Raw genomic sequence first — 21,126 nt, 5'->3', positions numbered from 1 at the left:
GCCATGAAGGAGGAATCTCTAGACCCTGTAAAATATCATTAAAAAGATTACCTAATGGCTGAATCATCTCCTCCATTAAAGCTTTATAATAAACAGCTGTTAACCCATCCGTACCCGGTGCTTTCCCTGGTTTCAATTGCTGAATTGCTAATGCAATTTCCTCCTTAGTAATTAAGCCATTAATTTCCTGCTTCTGATCCTCTGTCAATTTGGGAAAACTAGCCTCGTTTAAGTATTTATTTATATCTAAAATTTGAACATTGGTAGATGTATATAATTTTTGGTAATACTCCAAAAAAGATTTCTTAATCAATTCCTTCTGAGAAACTAGTTTACCCTGATATTTATTTTTATCTATTATTCTCTGTCTCTGTTTCTTTCTTAGCTGATAAGCCAACCATCTCCCTGGCTTGTTAGCATTACAAAATGTATTTTGTTTCATAAACAATAAGTTGGTTGCAGCTTGATCTGCTAACAACATATTAAATTGTGTCCTTAATAACTTTACAGATTCTTTAATATTTTCATCAGAAGGATTTAAAATCAAAGACTTTTCTTTTAATTTAATTTCATCTTCCAATTCTTTACGTTTCTGAGTCTGCTTTCGCTTATGATAATTGTTCATTTTTATCAAAATACCACGCATAAATGCTTTACCTGCATCCCATACCATTGACATTGAAGTCCCCTTATACATATTTAAAGCAAAATAATCCTTTAAACACTCCTTTAACTTTTGAACATTCTTTTCTTGTCTAAATAAATTTTCATTCACTCTCCAGGATCTTCTCTCCTCTTTTTCTTGAGTCAGCTCCATCCAAACTGGGCTATGATCTGTCAGCGACCTAGGAAAAATCTTTACATTCTTTACTCTATTATATAAGTCCGTTGTAATAAAAAAAAGTCAATTCTTGAGAAGGATTGGTGTCTATCTGAGAAAAAGATGAAATCTCTCTCCTCTTGATTACATTCCCGCCAATAGTCCCTTAGTTCCCAGTCCTCTTTCATGTCAAAAAAGGCTTTAGGTAATTTTGCATGTTTAAAAAAGGGAGAAGAACCTTTCTTGTCCCTTTGTGTATCTAAGACACCATTCCAATCACCCATTAATACCACGGATCTATAGTCCAGCAAAGTTATTTTTTGATGTAACAACCTATAAAATTGTTCCTGTTGCTGATTTGGTGCATAAAGTCCCACTATAAGTACTTTCTTACCATATAAGCCAAGTTCAATCATCACATATCTTCCTTGGGGATCCGATTCTACCAGACAAGCTGGTAAATTTTGCTTCACGTAGATAACAACTCCCCCCTTTTTCCCCGGAGCAGAAGATACAAAATGAGATCCCAAATGAGCATTAACTAAATATTTCTGATCCTTAAGTAAAATATGAGTTTCCTGTAAGCAAATAACATCATTGTTATGTTGCTTCAAATAATAGAAGATTTTTTTCCTTTTCTGAGGAGAATTCAATCCGTTAACATTCCAGGTCAGAAACTTTGCCATCTCCCTTAGCCAGGAGCCCGGAGAAGACACCTTGGAGATCTGCCATTGCTGCATGTGTTGCATAACTCTTGGGTCTTGCTCCTCCCACCGGCAGTGATGCACTTTCAGAAGAAACTTCTTTAGCCTCTTTCTTACGTTGCTCCTTCTCTTTGTGTCTATAAGCTGCACGGGTCATTCTCTGCTCTTTAACCTCCGTTTGACGTTGCCATTCAGCTTGCAGCATCCCAGCAGAGACCAAACCTAATGCCTCAGATTGCTGCTCCGACTCTTTGCCACTCAAAGATTTCTGAACAAGTGGAGCTGAGCCTGCACCCAGGACCGTATTGTACAACTCTCTGGCTTTGTCAACCGTATTCAATCTGTAACGTGTCCCCGCATGGCTCAGAACAATACCCATCGGGATTTCCTATCTGAATGGACAAACAAGGTTTTGAGGTCATTTTTGTAAATGGGAAATGTCTCATCAAAAGGAATGGGAATATTTGTGCAGAAGGCATAAAGGAAGGTAATCTATATGTTTTGCAGGGACAAAAGGTTCAATGTTCCCATATATTTAAGAATGTTGCAGAGCATGATTCATGTGTTCATCTTCTGCATAGAAGACTTGGCCATGCAAGCTTTAAAGTTTTGCAGCAAATGCAAAATTTTGCAGAAGGGCTAAATTTGAAGGGATGCAAAACATACTTGGACTGTGCAGTATGCAAAGCATCAAAGTCAAAGGCATTCCCAGTTAGTAAATATAGCACAAGACAAACAAAAAGAGTTCTAGAGCTGGTCCATGCAGATCTGGTGGGACCTATGCAAGCCAGTTTGGGAGGAGCAAAATATGCACTGGTAATTGTTGATGATTATAGCAGGTATTCATTTTGCTATTTGCTTAGAGCAAAGACAGAGGTGCTACAACAATTCAAACAGTGGGTAAGTTTTGTAGAGAGAAGGTACAGACAACAAGTGTGTCAGTTGCAAACTGACAGAGGTACTGAATTTATGTCAACTAAATTCCAACAATGGTTGGGGCAGTTGGGGATAAGACACAGACGTACAAATCCTTACACAGCAGCAGAGAATGGTGTAGCTGAAAGAAGGAATGGTGTTTTGCAAACAATGAAAGATTCATTATTGGAGGATTCTGGTTTGAGCAGGTCATATTAGGGAGAAGCCATATTGACTGCCAATTATATAGTTAACAGGCTGTGGAGTTCCTCCATTAATAATACTCCATATGCCATTCTATATGGGAGAAAGCCATCACTGGCATATTTGAGAATTTTTGCAAGTACTGCATGGGTACATATTCCGAAAGTAATCAGAAGAAAGGGACAGCAAAAGGCAAGAAAGCTCAGGTTTGTGGGCTATGAGCCAGGGTCAAAAGGATATCGCTTTAGCGATGGAAGTAAAAGAATTATAATTTCAAGGTCTGCTAATTTTGCAGAACAAAATTGGGACAGAATTAATGCAAATTCTGGGTATGTCTCACTTAATGACGGTGATCTGTTTAGTGACAATAATTCATCTAATGATGAAAAAATCATTATAAAAGATGTCAATGTTCAGGGAGGAGAAGCTGAACAAGACATGAAACTAGAAAGAATTGAGACATAGGAGCAGTTAATACCACATAGGTCAGAGTGATGTAACAAAGGAATTCCGCCTGACAGGTATTCTGCCAGCAAGGTAAAGGTTTGCAATGTGTGGTATGAGCCAAGAAGTTATAAAGAAGTGTTGGCATTACCAAAGGCTGAACAAGAAAGATGGAAGGAGGCCATGGATAAAGAGATGAAATCCATGGAAGACCATGAAGTATTTAAATCAGTGACTTTGCCACAGGGAACCAAAGCTGTGGGTTGTAAATGGGTATATAAGAAAAGGGTATTGCCAAATAATGATGTACAGTATAAGGCCAGGTTAGTGGCACAAGGTTTTTTGCAATTAAAGAATGTATTAATAGGTCTGATGTCTCTTCCTGTCATGAAGGGAGGAGTGTTGGAATATTCATGAACAGGAAGAGTCATGTGGTAACTCAGTCAGCCAATGGGAAGAAAATGCTACTGAGTCTGTGCAAAAGAGTATTGAGTTAGGAGCTGGATTTCCAGTCTCAAGGTTTGTCTCTGGTCTGTCTCTGTAAGAAATCTTCATTAAGCTATGTTGCTGTAAAGAAGAATGGTATTGTAAATATTTTTATATAAATATAAAGTTATTTGAATCAGCTAAATGCAGTCAACTGGGAGAGCTTCTGATTTATTTATCACCAATAGAGAAATTAAAATTCTCTAACAATTCCATATATAGCATTTTTTTCTTATCAACTTATGTTATTTTTGTAAGTCATCTTATTGATTCACCATATATCTTATTTTTTATAAATCTTGTTTAAGCTCAATTTCTCCATAATATTCAAACAATTCTTATCAATCCTAATTTTCTCAGTAATTAACATCTAAAGATCCAAATTTTCCACTTAAATATATCATCCCAGTATTTTCATATTTCATATATTATAGAAATACTATACTATTTATCTATCATAAAATCTACCTTTAACATCTTTTCTAATCAATTTATATTTCACCTATTTATAAAAATTGATTGAATCACTATATATCCTTTTTTCAAAGTTTTTCTTAAGCCTAATTTCCCCTTAATATTTCAATCATTCCTTAATCCTAAATCTTTTCAATTTGTCTTTAAAGTTCAAACTTTTCCTTCACTTTCATCATCCCAATATTTTTACATTTTGTATCTTATCAAAAAATACTGTATTACTTACATCTCTTATCCCACTTATGCTAAAGCCCTATTTAGCCATATTCAAACAAGTGTTTGCTTGTATAATATTCCATCTGGTAGGGCGAGTCAAGTCTCTTAAGCCCATCTCTAATCTTCTTCCTTTGCCAAATTGTTTTCCAAATTAATAATTTCGATTTATCAAACAGTTCTTGTATTTTTGTAGTTGTTGTTAGGCATAGAGGATACATAATATGTAAAATGCATGCTTTTTGTCTCCCAAACAGTGATTCTCCCAGCAGTGTCGATTTTGTTAAGTCTTCTTTCTTCTCAGGTTTGTTTTGATGTTCTAATGCATAAGGTATCTTTTCCATATTTATTGTTGCATCCAAATCTTGTGAGTTTTTTCTTGTTTGTATTAAGTTATAATTCCCTTCATTTGTGACTTTGCCAATTAAGTCATTTTTTTCTAGTTCACATTCTGTTATCTGATTTGTTTATTCATTCTTTACCATCATTCTTTGAATGTTTTTTGATTGTAAATTTAAGTTAGAAGTGTATTCATTTATGTTGTCAAAGTTATGTTTAATCTCCTCATGGTTTAGAGCTATTGTGATTTGTATCTGTTGTAGCATTGCATAAATTGCTTCTTGGAAAGTATTTGTCTTGTCTTGAAATGTTGCTTCTAGAGGTCTTTGATCTTTCCAGCTAAATCCTTCAAGAGTAAATATAAAGTGTGGTTTTCTATCATTTTTTGATGATTGTGTCATACCCATGTTTATCTCCCCCTGTCGAGTAATTTGTCATAAATGCCATAGTCTCTGTAATTAGCCTTGTCAAGCTGACCAGAACTCAAAATCCAAACAGTCCAATTTTGTATATTCTTGTCTTTATATATAATTTTTATAAGCCACTGTAATTTTCAGTTGTCAAGGTTTCAGTAAAATCAATGTTTTATAACAGTTCTTTCTTTCAGGAGTCAATTGTCAACCAGTCAGAATTGCAATTCAATATATTTAGCTACCTTAAATCCTTCCTGTAACTTTCCCTCTCAAAAATTAGTCATAGATCAAAGTTTTTAAACAATTCATAAATTTAGATCACAAAGTATTTATTTTCCTTCAAACACTTTCCAGTCTTTCCAGTATAGCTGGCCCAGTATACAATCTCTTTTTTGTTCCCTGGCAACTATCTTCTTAAAGATTATTAGAGTTCATGGGAACAGATTTTTCTTTGTTTCTGGGCATTGTCTTTAATGTGCTATATTCTAATTGTCATTAGATGTCAGCAAATATTTGTTTTCCAGCTCTTTCAGACAAGAAGTTCTTCTTATTTTTCTTTTTTATATATAATTTCATTAAAATCCTTTAGAATATAATCTTAGCAGTTTGTTTTAGTTTCTAAGTTTGATCAGTTTGTAGTACCGTAAATGCCGGCGTATAAGGCGACTTCCGCGAGCGCTGAAATCGGCGCCAAAGACGGGGTCGTCTTATACGCCGGAAATACTGGTAGTTTCCGGCGTATAAGACGACGTTCTAGGAATGCGGCCCGGCTATAAAGACGGGGGTCATCTTATACGCCGGGTCGCCTTGTACGCCGGCATTTACGGTATTTTAAATTTAATTTCAATATGTTTCTTTCCTTCTTAAAGGTTTATTCACCGCTTCCATCTATGGGGGAATGGGAATGTAGTCCCCTCCCCTCACTTTCGGAGGTTTTTTGCTTTGGGGCTCTTTCCCAGGGACTTAATGGCAAAATAAGGGAGAGAAGATCAAATACTCCCACCCCCACAACAGCCCTGTGAGGTGGGTTGGGCTGAAAGAGAGTGATTAGCCTAAAGTCATTCAGCTGGCTTCCATGGCTAAGGCAGAACAAGAACTCACAATCTCCTGCTTTCTAGTCTGGTGCCCTAATCATTAGGCCAGTGATGGCTAACCTTTTAGAGACCAAGTGCCCCAAAACTGGCCCCGCCCCCACTCCACCCCCTGCCCTGCTCCCACCCTGCCTGCCCGCAGGGCCACTCACCGCCTCCAGGGCCTGCCACAGATCACCCAGGCAGCCCAGCAACCCCATTGCGGCCATGCCCTCTGCCCGCACCCCGCAGCATCAACTGTGCGCTATGGGGTGTGAGGGCAGAGTCTTGTCTATGCTGCCTGGCTGCCATGTCATTGGCTGCACTGCTCCACGTGGGCCAGGCTCGGGGGCGACTCTCCTCCTGGGAGGCTGCTGGTGAGGAGGGGGTCACAGGAGGAGGTAAGGCTGGGGCAACGGCCCGTGTGCTCACAGAGAGGGCTCCGAGTGCTGCCTCTGGCATGCGTGCCATAGGTTCGCCACCACTGCACTAGGCCAAGCTAATCTATTGAATATGATATAATATTTATATTTATGATATAAATATTCCTTCCTGGCAGGAAAGCTGTCATTTCTGCCAAGATATTTTTATGCCCAGTGATTATATTCTCTATGAACCATTAATCCAAATGTTACTGTTTTTCCCTCAGTTACTCTTTTTGTAAAAATAGATAGCTATGCAAAATATAACCTACTCTTATACTTGTAGCATTAAAACACTTATAATCTATATAAAACTTTAATATGTCACAAGATGTTAGTTCAAGTAAAAATCTTCTATTTATAATTCAGCTGATCTCTGAGAGCAGAGAAACCATTTTCATAAAGAAATCTGATTTTGTTTCTCCTCAAAATATTGAAATAGTAAAATATTTTAACAACTTAGTGTATTTTAATAATTTTGATTATTTGTATTTAATCTGAAGCTGAGACTCTCCTGATGTGCTGTACTTCTACAACCAGAAACCTAGGCTTTTGAAGTTAGATGAAGTCGATCACTTCTGGAGGATAGCAGATCTTGACGAATGGTTAGAAACTTAATGTTCTTTTCTGGCACACTGAAAATTCTTACTTACAGCTAAAACTACTGCAGGAGATGAAAGTATCATTTCCTAAATGATGGAAATTAAGATTAAATGACAAAAACAAATAATATTGTTTTTTTTTATTGAAAATTTTTGAAATTTTTACAAATAAAGAAAAAGGAAAAAGAAAAAGAAAAAACAACCCTACCCAACCCACCCCAACCCTCCCACTCCATCCCCCCAACCTTCCCAGAGCTGAATATAGGCTTAATTAGAATTTCTACAAATCTTAAAAAAAAAATTAAAAAAGTATAGACCATAGATAAATCTAAATACATTACATAAACAACTTATAAAATGATTAACAATAATATATAAGTGAAACAATCCATAAAATATTAAAATTTATATATAAGTTATTGAAAAACTAAGTAATATTTTTATATCCAACTTACGTTGTATAAAATCTATCCATTTTTCCCATGCCGCAAAAAACTTCTCTTGCGATTGGTCCTTTAACAAAGCCGAAATCTTTGCCATTTCCGCCAAATAAGAAACTTTAAAAAACCACTCTTGCAAGGTAGGCAGAGATTCCTTCTTCCAATATTGCCCTACTAACAACCTTGCGGCTGAAATTAAATTTAACTTAAATTAAATCAGTATAACCTCCTTAGTATCACAATCAGTAATAATACCTAACAAAAACAATTGTGGAGTAAATTTTACCCTCCTTCTAAAGATTCTTTGAATATTCCACCATATCTTAATCCAAAAAGTTTTTATACTTTTACATGACCACCAAATATGATAATAAGTAGCATCCAAACAACCACATCTCCAACATTTAGGCTGTAAGTCAGGATACATACGAGACATTTTTTGTGGATCAAGGTGCCATCTATAAAACATTTTGTAAAAATTCTCCCTTAAGTTCTGGGCTTGTGTAAATTTAACATTCTTCACCCAGATGGTTTCCCAGGTATCTAGTAGAACTGGTTCACCAAAATTTTGTGCCCATTTAATCATACATTCTTTAATTAGTTCTGGTTCTGAGTCCAGTTCTACTAGCACCCCATAAATTCTCTTAATGTGAGTTCGCCTTTGATCTTTTACTTGTTTAAAGAAATTTTCATCTTCTCTGAGCAGACCCACATTACGATCTATCTTCCATCTATCAGCTATTTGTCTATACTGAAACCATGAATATATAATATTTTCATGTGCTAAATCTTCCAAAGATTTTAACTGCCAATTTTTACCATCCCACCTGAGTAATTGCGCATAAGAAACACTATCCATCTTAACTCCTCTCCTTATCCCCTCTATTGCATGCCAAGGTATAGCCCATAATGGTATTTTAAGGTCACTTCTATAATATTTCCTCCAAACCCGAAGTAAAGAGATCCTTATAATATGAGATTTAAAAACCCGGTCAACTTTTTTATTAAAAATTAAATAGGCATGCCATCCAAAAAGTAAATCCCAACCCTCCAAGTGGAGTATTTCTACATTTGTTAGATTAACCCAGTCACTAATTAATGTTAAAACCACAGCATCGTAATACAATTTCAGATTCGGTACCTTGAGTCCACCTCTCTCACGAATATCTTGCATAATTTTAAGCTTTACTCTTGGTTTTTCCCCTGCCCAAATAAATTTATTGATACCTTTCTGCCATTCATTTAGGTTAACCTCATTCTTTAAAATAGGTATCATTTGAAATAAAAAGAGAAACCTTGGCAGGACATTCATTTTAATCACGGCAATTCTTCCCAAAAGAGATAATTGGAACTTCTCCCAATTTTTCAAGTCTCTTTGTACCCTGACCCACAACCTTTCATAATTGTTTTTATACAATTTAAAATTAGAAACAGATAAAATAACCCCCAAGTATTTTACCTTATCAACAACCTCGAAATCTGTCAAGTTAACCAAAGTCAGCTTTTCCAAATTAGTCATATTTTTGGGTAATATTTTAGTCTTATTATTATTAATTTTAAAACCCGAAACCCGTCCATATTGGTATATCAATTGTCATAGCTCTACTACAGAGTGAGTAAGTTGGGACAGGGTAACCACCAAGTCATCTGCAAAAGCTCTTAGTTTATATTCTTTTTTATTAACTTCTATTCCTTTTATTTGCTGTGATTCTCGAATTTTAATTAGCAATATTTCCAAAGTTAAAATAAACAGCAAAGGTGACAATGGACATCCCTGTCTAGTCCCCTTTTCTATTGTGAAAACCTCTGACAAACCCCCATTAACTATAAGTTGTGCCGTTTGTTTTTGATAAATAGCACCAAAAGCTTGTGAAATTTTTTCTCCAAAATTCATATTCTCAATTAATCTTAACATAAACTGCCAATTCAATTGATCAAAAGCTTTTTCAGCATCTAAAAATAACAGTCCTGCAGAAACTTGATTATTCTTATCTAAATATTCTAATAAGTTAATGATTTGTCTAACATTATTCTTCATATACCTACCAGTTATAAAACCTTATGTATAAGCTGATGCAAAACCCTCATAAGTCTATTAGCTAAGATTTTTGCAAAAATCTTATAATCTACATTTAAAAGAGATATAGGTCTATAATTCTTCGGTAAAGTAAGATCTTGATCTTCTTTTGGAATTAAAGATATAAAGGCTCTACCCCAAGACGGGGGAATCTCTAAACCCTGTAATATATTGTTAAAAAGCTCACATAAAGGTTGAATCATCTCTTCTACCAAAGTTTTATAATAAATAGATGTCAGGCCATCCGTACCCGGTGCTTTACCTAATTTTAATTCCTTGATGGCTGTCACAATTTCATCACTAGTAATTAAACCATTAATTTCTTGCTTCTGATCTTCTGTTAGTTTGGGGAAGTTGGCTTCATTTAAATAATTATTTATATCCAAAGTTTGTACATTAGTACTCTTATATAGCTTTTGATAATAATCTAAAAAGGATTTCTTAATCAGCTCCTTCTGATACACCAATTTACCATTATAATTTATTCTATCTATAATTCTCTGTCTCTGTTTCTTTCTCAATTGGTAAGCCAACCATCTCCCTGGTTTATTGGCATTGCAAAATGTATTTTGTTTCATATACAATAAGTTAGTTGCAGTTTGATCAGCCATCAACATATCAAATTGTGTTTTAAGCAATTTTATAGATTCTTTAACCTTTTCATCTGTGGGATTTAAAATCAAAGATTTTTCTTTTAATTTAATCTCATCTTCCAGATCCTTACGTTTCTGAATCTGCTTTTGTCTCTGAGCGCTATTCATTTGTATCAAAATCCCACGCATAAAAGCTTTACCTGCATCCCATACCATTGAGATTGAAGTTCCCTTATGCATATTTAAAACAAAATAATCCTTTAAATGCTCCTTTAATTTTTGAATATTCTTTTCTTGTCTAAATAAATTCTCATTCACCCTCCACAATCTCCTCTCCTCTTTTTCATCAACCAACTCCATCCAGACTGGACTGTGATCCGTCAATGTCCTAGGAAAAATTTTCACATTCTTTACCCTAAAATATAAATCAGTTGTAATAAAAAAAAATCAATTCTTGAAAAAGATTGATGTCTGTCTGAAAAGAAAGTGAAGTCTCTCTCCTCCTGGTTGCGTTCACGCCAGTAATCTCACAACTCCCAGTCCTCTTTCAAGTCAAAAAAAGCTTTGGGTAGTTTAGCCTGTTTGAAAAAAGTGGAAGATCCTTTTTTGTCTCTTTGTATATCTAACACACCATTCCAATCTCCCATTAATATCACAGATCTATAATCCAACAAAGTTAGTTTCTGATGCAGCAATCTATAAAATTGTTCCTGTTGTTGGTTTGGTGCATACAGTCCAACTATAAGTATTTTCTTACCATATAAACCAACTTCAATCATAACATATCTCCCTTGAAGATCAGATTCTACCAAACAGGCTGATAAATTTTGCTTAACATAAATGACTACATCCTTTTTTCCCAGGAGCAGAAGATACAAAATGAGATCCCAGACGAGCATTGACTAAATATTTTTGGTCTTTAAGTAAAATATGTGTTTCCTGCAAGCAAATAATGTCATTATTATGTTGTTTTAAGTAATGAAAGATTTTCTTTCTCTTTTGCGGGGAATTAAGGCCGTTAGCATTCCAAGTCAGGAGCTTTACCATCTCCCTTAACCAGAAGCCTGGAGAAGACTGCCTGAAGATCTGCCATTGAAGAATGTGCTGCAGAACTCTTGGGTCTTGCTCCTCCCACCGGCAACGAAACACTTTCTTGAAGAGATTCTTTAACTTCTTTCTTCTGTTGTTCCTTTTCCTTGCGTCTATGTGCTGCCCGGGTCATTCTTTGCTCTTTGATCTCTGTTTGTCGCAACCATTCCATCTGTAATTTTCCAGCAACCATCACACCTAGTCCTTCAGACTGCTGTTCCGCCTCTTTACCATCCAAGACTTTCTGCATCATAGATGATGATGAGCCTGCTCCCAGGACCGAAGTATAAAACTCCTTTGCTTTAGTGACTGTGTTAAGTCTATAACGCGTCCCCGCATGGCTCACAGCAATACCCATTGGAAGCTCCCATCTAAATGGCATCATTCTTGTTTTAAGTTCGTTGGCTAAAAAAGCAAAATCTTTTCTATTTCTTAGAATTTTGGATGGGATCTCCTTTAAAATGATAACATCTTGAGCAGCAATCTGAAACCTCTTATTATAGAAAGCTTGTATAATTTCATTGCGCAGAGTTCTCTTTGCAAAATAAATCACCACATCTTTTGGTAAGTTCTTCTGCTTTGCGACCCAGGAGTTAACTCTGTAAATTTTTTCCACTTCTCTAAGTATTCCCTCTTTCTCCCTATTCAAAGCAACGGCAAGATCATTAACCACCATCTCTATCAAATCTTGATTCATATCCTCTTTCAGGCCCCTGATTCTTAAGGCATATTCCATTTCCCTATACTGAGACATAACAATATCATCTTGTGAAATTTCCATCTTTTTTTCCATACCTTCAAATTTATCTTCCAGGATATCAACCTTATCTTCGACCTCTTCCACTCTAGAATCAAGCTTCTCAACCACAGAAGCAAGTCCTGATAGAGCCATAACTATATCTTGCCTCAAAATAGTGTTATTCTGCTCTAAGAGATTCTTCATTTCTCCTCTAATTTCAGATTTGTTCTGATCTAGAAGTTCCTTCATTTCCTCTCTGATTTGGGATACAGCATTTCCCATTATATCTTTCATATCTTGTACAGATAAAACTGGCAGAGGAGGGAAAGATGGTGGTGTAGCTTTAGGTTGTTGTACTGGTAAGATTGCAGGAGAAGCCACCTTAGGAACTGTGGAAGCTGCTTGCCTCGTTGAAGCCATTTTAAAAAAGTCTTATTTCCTCTTTCTTCCCTCAAAAAATTAAAAAAAAACAAAGGAGAGTACAAAAGAGATTTCAAAACCACAGAACCACTTTCAAAAAAAAGTTTAGAAAGTTTAAAAAGAAAGAACTATGTAGTCCATTACATTCCATTTAACTCGCTTCTTTCCGGAAAAGAAAAGAAAAAAAAAAAAGCACTTTCAAATCGCCATTTTACTTTCACTCTCCACACCAGCAAAAAGCAAAAAAAGAAAAAAAAGAAAAAAAGATCAACATAAACTAAAAGGCAAATAAAACTCAATAAGTTCAATCCTTTATCCAGCTCTGTCCGCTTTAAAATTCACTCACCCGATCCCTTTAAGTGCGGAGATGGTAGCGGCGTTTCACTTTGCTTCCAAAGAAACAAAAACAGCTGGGAGGCAGAGGCAAAACGAACTCCGAGGGAGCTCTCTTTCACCCCCCCCCAAAAAAATCCCTGGGGGGTTCAAGAGGCTCTACCTCTATTCGTGTGATTCTCTACTCCCTCCCTTCGCCCGGGAGGGGGATTTCGAGCCGCGGGACAGCTGATAACCGCTGTGCTCCGCGGTTCTGATGCCGTCCCAGGAGGACAGCTACAATGTAACCGCCATCATCGCCGCTAACCACCGGAAGTCTCAACAAACAATATTGTTAATTCTTAGCAATATATTTAGAATATTTCTGCCAGCCTTGAAGATATTAATTTTTCCTATAAATTAGTACTTTGCAGAGTATTGAAAGAAATACTAAGCAAAGCACCATAGTTCAAATAAAACACTTTTCTTTAAAGTGTTAAAGTGGTTATGTTTTTTGCAAAGTTTGCCAAGCTGTTTCAAAATTGTTTTCATTGTTGTTGTTAATTGCAAAGTCATGTCCGACCCATCGCGACCCCATGGACAACGTTCCTCCAGGTCTTCCTGTCCTCTACCATCTTCTGGAGTCCATTTAAGTTCACGCCTACTGCTTCAGTGACTCCATCCAGCCACCTCATTCTCTGTCGTCCCCTTCTTCTCTTGCCCTCAATCTTTCCCCGCATTAGGCTCTTCTCCAGGGAGTCCTTCCTTCTCATTAGGTGGCCAAAGTATTTAAGTTTCAACTTCAGGATCTGGCCTTCTAAAGAGCAGTTGGGGTTGATCTCTTCTAGGACTGACCGGTTTGAATGCCTTGCAGTCCAGGGGACTCGCAGGAATCTTCTCCAGCACCATAGTTCAAAGACCTCAATTCTTTGGCGCTCAGCCTTTCTTATGGTCCAATTTTCACATCCATACATTGCAACTGGGAAAACCACAGCCTTGACTATACGCAAGTTTGTTGGCAGGGTGATGCCTCTGCTTTTTACTGTGCTATCTAGATTTGCCATAGCTTTCCTCCCCAGGAGCAAGTGTCTTTTAATTTCTTGGCTAGCAGTCCCCATCTGAAGTGATCTTGGAGCTCAGGAAAATAAAATCTGCTACTACCTCCATTTCTTCCCCATCTATTTGTCAGGAATTGAGAGGGCCGGATGCCATGATTTTGGTTTTCTTACTGTTGAGTTTCAAGCAACTTTTGCACTCTCCTTCTTCACCCGCATCAAGAGTCTCTTTAGTTTCTCTTCACTTTCTGCCATTAGAGTGGTATCATCTACATATCTTAGGTTGTTGATATTTCTCCCGGCAATCTTAATTCCAACTTTTGATTCATCTAGCCCTGCCTTTCTCATGATGTGCTCTGCATATAAGTTAAATAGGCAGGGCAACAGTATACAGCCTTGTTGGACTCCTTTCCCAATTTTGAATCAATCAGTGATTCTGTGTCCAATTCTCACTGTTGCTTCTTGACCTGCATATAAGTTTCTCAAGAGACAAATAAGATGGTCTGGTACTCCTATCTCTTTAAGAACTTGCCACAATTTGTTGTGATCCACACAATGAAGCAGAAGTAGATGTTTTTCTAGAACTCCCTAGCTTTCTCCATGAACCAGCGTATGTTGGCAATTTGATTTCTAGTTCCTCTGCCTCTTCGAAATCCTTCTTGTACTTCTGGTAGTTCTCGATTCACATACTGCTGGAGTCTAGCTTGTAGGATTTTAAGCATAACTTTACTAGCATGTGAAATGAGTGCAATGGTGCGATAGTTTGAACATTCTTTGGCATTGCCTTTCTTTAGAATTGGAATGTAAACTGACCTTTTCCAATCCTGTGGCCACTGTTGAGTTTTCCAGATTTGCTGGCAAATTGAGTGTAGCACTTTTACTGCATCGTCTTTTAAGATTTTGAATAGCTCAGCTGGAATACTGTCACCTTCACTAGCTTTGTTGTTGCTCAGATTTCTTAAGGCCCATTTCACTTCATATTCTAGGATGTCTGGCTCGAGGTCAGTGACCACCCCATCGTGGTTATCTGGGACGTTAAGCTTGTTCTTGTATAGTTCTTCTGTGTAGTTTTGCCACCTCTTCTTAATCTCTTCTGCCTCTGTTAGGTCCCTGCCATTTTGGTCCTTTATCATGCCCATCTTTGCATGAAACGTTCCCTTCATATCTCCAATTTTCTTGAAGAGATCTCTGGTCCTCCCTATTCTGTTGTTTTCTTCTATTTCTTTGCACTGTTCATTTAAGAAGGTATCCTTATCTCTTCTAGCTATTCTCTGGAATTCTGCATTCAGCTGGGTGTATCTTTCTCTTTCTCTTTTGCCTTTCACTTCCCTTTCCTCAGCTATTTGCAAAGCTTCCTCAGACAACCATTTTGCTTTCTTGCATTTCTTTTTCTTTGGGATGGTTTTAATTGCTATCTCTTGTACAATGTTGTGAACCTCCGTCCAATAGTTCTTCAGGCACTCTGTCTATCAGATCTAATTCCTTAAATCTATTTGTCACCTCTACTGTATATTCATCAGGAATATGATTTAGTTCATACCTGAGTGGCCTAGTGCTTTTCCCTACTTTCTTCAATTTAAGCCTAAATTTTGCAACAACAAGCTCATGATCTGAGCCACAGTCAGCTCCTGGTCTTGTTTTTACTGACTGTATAGACTCTATATAGCTTCTCCATCTTTAGCTGCAGAGCACATAGTCAATTTGATTTCTGTGTTGACCGTCTGGTGATGTCCATGTGTAGAGCTGTCTCTTGGGTTGTTGGAAAAGAGTGTTTAGTATGACCATTGTATTCTCTTTACACAATTCTATCAGCCTGTGCCCTGCTTCATTTTGTACTCCAAGGCCAAACTTGCCTGTTATTCCGGTTATCTTTTGGCTTCCTACTTTAGCATTCCAATCCCCCATGATGATAAGGACATCATTTTTTGGTGTTAATTCTATAAGGTGCTGTAGGGCTTCATAGAACTGGTCAATTTCATCCTCTTCAGCACCAGTGGTTGGGGCATAGATTTGGACTACTGTGATATTGAATGGTTTGCCTTGGATTCGAACTGAGATCATTCTGTCATTTTGGGAATTGTATCCCCATATTGCTTTTCCTATTCTTTTATTGACTATGAAGGCTACTTCATTTCTTCTGTGGGATTCTTGCCCGCAGAAGATGGTCCTCTGAGTTAAATTCACCCATTCCTGTCCATTTTAGTTTGCTGATTCCTAAGATGTCGATGTTCGGTCTTGTCATCTCTTGTTTGACTATGTCTAGCTTGCCTTGATTCATGGATCTTACATTCCAGGTTCCTATGGAGAAAAGATCTTTACAGCATTGGACTTTCCTTTCACCACCAGATATATCCACAGCTGAGCGTCCTTTTGGCTTTGGCCCAGTCGCTTCATTCTTTCTGGTGCTATGAGTAGTAGCCCTCTGCTCTTCCCCAGTAGCATATTGGACATCTTCCAACCTGAGGGGCTCATCTTCCAGCATATCTTTTTGCCTTTTAGTATTGTCCATGGGGTTTTCATGGCAAAGATACTGGAGTGGTTTGCCATTTCCTTCTCCAGTGGATCACATTTTGTCAGAACTCTCTGCTATGACCTGTCCATCTTGGGTGGCCTACATGGCTTAGCTCATAGCTTCATTGAATTACACAAGCTCCTTTGCCACGACAAGGCAGTAATCCATAAAGGGGTTGTTTTCATTAGGATTGGCATATATGTACATGCATAGCCACTGACCTCTTCAATTAGAAGTATTTTCTGTACATGCATATGCAAACCATGGGAAAAGGTCAGCTTTTGAAGCAGTGGGTTTTTAAACCTTGCAAAGTAGGGGGCACTTTATGCTTTGTATAGAAGTGCCTTGTTACACATACTTACTGTCATGGTTACGAAAGATGAAACCATTTAAAAGAATTTCAAGGCCGTTTTTAGTGTCTCAGATGGTGGTTTTGCTGTTCCACTGGCATTGTGGGAGGAGTTGGGGGTGATGGTCCTATGGGTAACCTCAGAGTTCTCATTCCTTCCTCCCACTATATCAAGGGTTTCCATTTGTCCAACCAAGCTAAACCTAAAATTACTGCTTCAGTCATTTTTGGGGCCATCACAAATCAGATAAATTCCCAATGTTCCCCCACTTCTAGTTGCACCGGCTCCATCAGCTAGGTTATTAAGGTTCCACCCATTAAAGATCCATCTGCCTGCTCAAACTTCATGGAGGTGGAAAGTTTTCTTGCCCTGATGCCTAACTTGAGGACAGCTGGGAAGCTGATTAGGCATCGCAAACACACAGAGTCTACTAACACCCTTAAGTCCATTTGGACGCCCGTCTTGGGAACTATGAGTTCGGTAGAGAGGGAAAAAGGTGGAACAGGTTGACTCACCACTGGGTCATTCTCTCCTTCATGACCACTGTCATATGGAGCAAGTGAGATGGCAGCTTTAGCTGGGGCCTTGACTCTCTCTCGAGTAGGTGAGGTGACTTGAGTAGCTTGCTCCTGAGTAATCCAATTTGATTTCTCTCTAGTGGGCGACTGGCTTCCCTTTTTTCTTTCTGGTGGAGCTAAGGCGCTTTTTTGCTGAGGGAAAGGAACTGGACAAACCGCTGACCGGTGACCCGGCTGGCCACATCTGAAACACTTGATTGGCGGTCCTGAAGGTGCTTTTGAAGGTTCAGTCACTTCTGTCGGTGGGGTTTGTCAGGCAGGTGGACATCATGTCTGGTCTGGTCTTGGTCCAGGTCCAGAAGTTGGTGTTTTCTTGTAGTGGATTAGCTCAATGTCTAAGTGCATGGCCGTGATAACACTCCTAGAGTTGATCAGGGATCTCCCGTTAGACACAAGCCTGGAATAGATCTGGGTCCAGATCGTTCTTGAAGTGATGAATTAGGGATTGTTCAGGCCACTGCTCAATTCTGCCAGTTACTCTTTGGAATTCACGCACATATTCCTTACCTGGTCGACCTCTCTGCTTTACTTCATGAATATCCTTTTCAGGCTGTAAAACTATGGATCCATCCTCAAATCTGGTTCTTAACCCTTGGATGAACAGATTGTAGCCCCATAGCTCAGGTGCTTGCTCATTGTACAAGCTGTTTAGCCATTCTGTTGTCTCCCCCTCTAGGTTAGCTGCTATCACATCGACCATGGCGGCATGGTTGGGATAGCCATTGACATTTCTATTTATGTGAGAGCGCACTTGGGTCAAGAAGAAAGTTTACTTCTTGGGGTCACCATCAAACTTAGATTTGAAAGAAGGAGCTGCCACGGGCTGCTGTCTGTCTAAGAGAGCATGCAGTCAGCCATACTGCTGCAATTGATATCTTTGGAACCCCGCTGCCTGATCAATTCTTGGCAAGGGTCCTGGACTGGTGTGATGCCAGTAATGGCAGTCAGGACTGAGTCATTGAGGGGGGTGGCTCGGTACTAACTCAGTAATGACGATGTCTGGATTGGCCTAGTACCAATAGCAATCTGGGCTAGTCCGTCATGGGTATCTGTCAGGGCTATCAGAGTATCGGCGGCAGTCAGGGCTTGCTCTGTGCCAGTACCGGTCAGGACTCATGTAGTGATGGTGCTGTTCAGGGCTAACATATCGCTTATGATGATCGGGGCTGACATAACATTGATGGTGATCAGGGCTTAGTGGCTGCCATCGACGGTTGGGGCTAATGAGACGCTGATGCCAATCTGGGCTTCGGCCTCAAACTGGACTCAAAGTTAAAGCTGGCTGTTTTGGTCGTGGGGATGTGGCTCTAGCTCTGGTTATGGGACTAGGGCTTCTTCTGGAATGGGGATGGCCTTGGGGGAGTCTGTGATCCTGCTCACTGGAGAGTAAATGACGAGTGATCTGCTCCTTGCCTCTCACATCCAGCCCCTCAAACGTCTCTCTCAAACATTCAACTGACTGGCTCCGAATGGCTGTCAAATATTTCCACTCACCCGACTCATTCCAAGGTGCTGCAAGTTTAGTGCCTCTCTGATCAGGAGATCATGATCCGCTGGTGGCAGTCAGTGGGAATTCGGCTTCAGCAGCCTTTGCAGTACTCTTTTTCAGCTGGGTAACCTCTGAACGCAAAGAATCTCTGCTAGGCAGGGTCCATTCTTATGACCAGATGAGTTCCTGCTGGATTTCACATTCCTGCCACGTGCCCACCACCAGTGTGCTCGTCAACACCACACTATCGGGGCTATGGCCTGCACTCCATCCACCAATGTAGTCCGTGTGGTTACGGTGCTGGTGACAGGTTCCTCCTTTTTCTCCATCATGGATCTTCCCTGAGTTTTTGTTGTCTTCCCCATGGCTTTGGGTAGGCAACCGGAGCTCAGGACCCTGTTATTTTAAATTAAATGTGAGTCTTGGGTTAATGTTATGGTTCTGATAGATGAAACGGTTTAAAAGAACTTCAAGGCAAAAATGTCTTCCTTAAAGATACATTTTATTAGGAAACAAAATATCAGCACATACGTAGGTGAACTCAAGACTAAAAATCCCCTCCCCCTGGTTACAAAATTACTATTGCAATTCCCACCCCAAATTGCTGTCATAAATCACACTCACCTATTGTTGCAAAATGCGGGCTCTCCTCTCAGCCCTCCAGCCCGCCAAAATCTTATCAGCACTGTCCTTGGTTGTCACAATTAGGAATTGTTTTGGCTAACTGAGAATTACACACACATGCCCGCCACCCTTTCCCTTCATCAAAAATCTCCAACTAAAATGTGGCAACAAAGACAAAATGAAAATTGTTTCAGTTTGGTTTGTCACAGCATTGACACTTACTTTGTGAAACACTTTTTTCAAATATTTTACAAGATCTTACCCAGAACTATTGTAATTGTAAATCACATGTCAAATTACACCCATCTGGCTTTTGATTAAATTGGCTAAACCTCAATTTCTCATCTCACACAGAGATAACAAGAAAGTAGATCAGGGGTGTCAAACTGCTGGCCTGTGGGCCAGATGCATCATAGCGAAACTGTGCCCACCCCATTGCCGGCAATGGCAAAAAAGTTGCAATACGTCATGACACGTCAGGTGATGTTGCGAGTTTGACACCCCTGGAGTAGATGCTTTTGATTTAAGTGAATATGTTACTGTTGCAGAATGTTATTGACTTATACCTATTTTAACTTTGGCATATGCTGACAAAGATGTTAATAGGCAACTGGACAAAAGAAAGAAAAAGAAAAAAATGGAACGGAGAACCTCTACCATCTCAGACAAGTGACTGTCCAGTCTATTCTTAAAAACCTCCAGTGATGGAGCGCCCATGATTTCTGAAGGCAAGCCATTCCACTGGTTAATTGTCCTCACTGTTAGGAACTTTCTCCTTAATTCCAGGTTGCTTCTATCCTTGATTAGTTTCCATCCATTGTTTCTTGTCCTGCCCTCTGGTGCTTTGGAGAATAATTTGACCCCCTCTTTTTTTGTGGTAGCCTCTCAAATACTGGAATACTGCTATCATGTCACCCCTAGTTCTTCTTTTCTTTAGACTAGCCAAACCCAAGTCCTGCAGCCATTCTTCATAAGTTTTAGTCTCCAGGCCTTGGATCATCTTAGTTGCTCTTCTCTGAACTTTTTCCAAGGTCTCAACATCTTTTTTGTAATATGGTGATCAAAATTCATTGCAATATTTCAGGTGTGGCCTCACTAGGATTTTATAAAGTGGTACTAATACTTTGCGTGATCTTGATTCTATGCCTCTGTTTATACAGCCCAGAATTGTATTAGCTTTTTTGGCTGCTGCTGCACATTGCTGGCTCATAGTCATCCAATAAGACTCCAAGGTCCCCCTCACAGTTACTGTTTTTGAGCCAGGTCTCACCTAATCTGTATTTATACCCTTGATTTTTCCTGCCTAAATGTAAAACTTTGCTTTTCTCCATATTAAAACTCATTTTGTTGGATAGGGCCCATTGTTCAAGTTTGTCAAGATCTTTTTGAATCCTGGCTTGTCATCTGGGATGTTGGCTATTCCTGCCAGTTTAGTGTCATCTGCAAATTTGAGGTGTTCCCCTTCTATTCTCTCATCTAAGTCATTGATGAAGATATTGAAGAGTACTGGGCCTAAGACGGAGCCTTGTGGTCCTACTGTTTATTTCATGTGAATGTAGTACCATTGAGGATTACTCATTGAGTATAGTTTGTCAGCCAGCTATAAATCCATCTGGTGGTGATGTTGTCTATTCCACTTTTTTCTAGCTTACAAAGGAGTAGATTGTGGTCTACTTTGTCAAATGCTTACTGAAATCTAAGTATACTATGTCCATAGTATTTCAATGGTCTACTAATTTGGT

At 38.8% G+C, this 21,126-nt stretch overlaps 1 long non-coding RNA gene across 1 annotated transcript; it reads left to right on the top strand.

Annotated features, from left to right (window-relative positions):
- The first annotated feature begins 4,517 nt into the window (after positions 1–4,517).
- On the top strand, positions 4,518–20,104 carry LOC120298788. Its single transcript, XR_005554218.1, has 3 exons — positions 4,518–4,564; positions 7,008–7,109; positions 19,981–20,104. It is a non-coding gene; the product is annotated as an uncharacterized LOC120298788 (long non-coding RNA).
- Positions 20,105–21,126: the final 1,022 nt, after the last annotated feature.

This window comes from Crotalus tigris, unplaced genomic scaffold (assembly GCF_016545835.1).
Source record: "Crotalus tigris isolate CLP2741 ecotype Arizona unplaced genomic scaffold, ASM1654583v1 scf7180000024133.156889, whole genome shotgun sequence".
Taxonomy (NCBI): Eukaryota; Metazoa; Chordata; class Lepidosauria; order Squamata; family Viperidae; genus Crotalus; species Crotalus tigris.
Note: the sequence above shows the minus strand (reverse complement) of the source record. Positions and strands in the feature narration are given on the sequence as shown.